Source organism: Wasmannia auropunctata, unplaced genomic scaffold (genome assembly GCF_000956235.1).
Source record: "Wasmannia auropunctata unplaced genomic scaffold, wasmannia.A_1.0 LD336092.1, whole genome shotgun sequence".
In the NCBI taxonomy this organism is placed as follows: domain Eukaryota; kingdom Metazoa; phylum Arthropoda; class Insecta; order Hymenoptera; family Formicidae; genus Wasmannia; species Wasmannia auropunctata.
Genome location: NW_012026798.1, coordinates 3,554,610 through 3,555,423, shown reverse-complemented (window position 1 = coordinate 3,555,423; position 814 = coordinate 3,554,610).

The following is an 814-nucleotide window of genomic DNA, read 5'->3' as shown; positions in this document are numbered from 1 at the left end:
ATTATTATCGCGCCGTCCTCGGCGTTCGATATACTCTGCTAGAGCAACCATCCAGCATTCATTGTAAGCCCCTTTTAAACTATACTTTACCCTTTATACCCTCTATACTATACCCTTTTAAGCCCGTATCAGATTAAAGATTGAGATTGAGATTAGAATGGAATTTTACCAATTAAAACAAAGTTCACTAAATTTGAGATTGGTTTTCTTTCTTCTAATTGGTTAAATCCTAATTCAATCTAAATCTCAATCTTTAGTCTGATACGGGCTTTAAACTATTCATATTTAGGTAGTAATCACGGTATCTTTTTCTCTTGCGCCGTCCTCGGCGTAACATCACCCTTCCTCTCTACCTTTCCTTAAATCGCGCCAACCTTGGCGTATGCCCCTTTCTCTATCTTTTGTTTTCAAGGTATACTCCCACCTTCCGCTTTTCCTTAAATCGCGCCAATTTTGGCTCTTTTTCTCTAATTTCTTACGACAAAGTCTACAAATTAAGTATACTCCAAACTTCCGTTCTCCTTGAATCATGCCTACATTGGCATATGCCCCTCTTTAGAATTTTGCGTATCGTATTAAAAACAGTTAAACACCTAGTTTAATAACCAAATTCATTTGATATTAAAATCACACTGGCAGTCAACAGGATTCCCGCTCGGCCCGCCTTAAGCCGTAATCACACTAGCGGTTGAGATTGAGATTAAATTGGGATTTGACCAATCAAAGCAAAATGTACTAAACTTGATATTAGTTATTTTTCTTCTGATTGGTCAAATTTCAATCCAATCTCAACCTTAATCGCTAGTGTGATTAC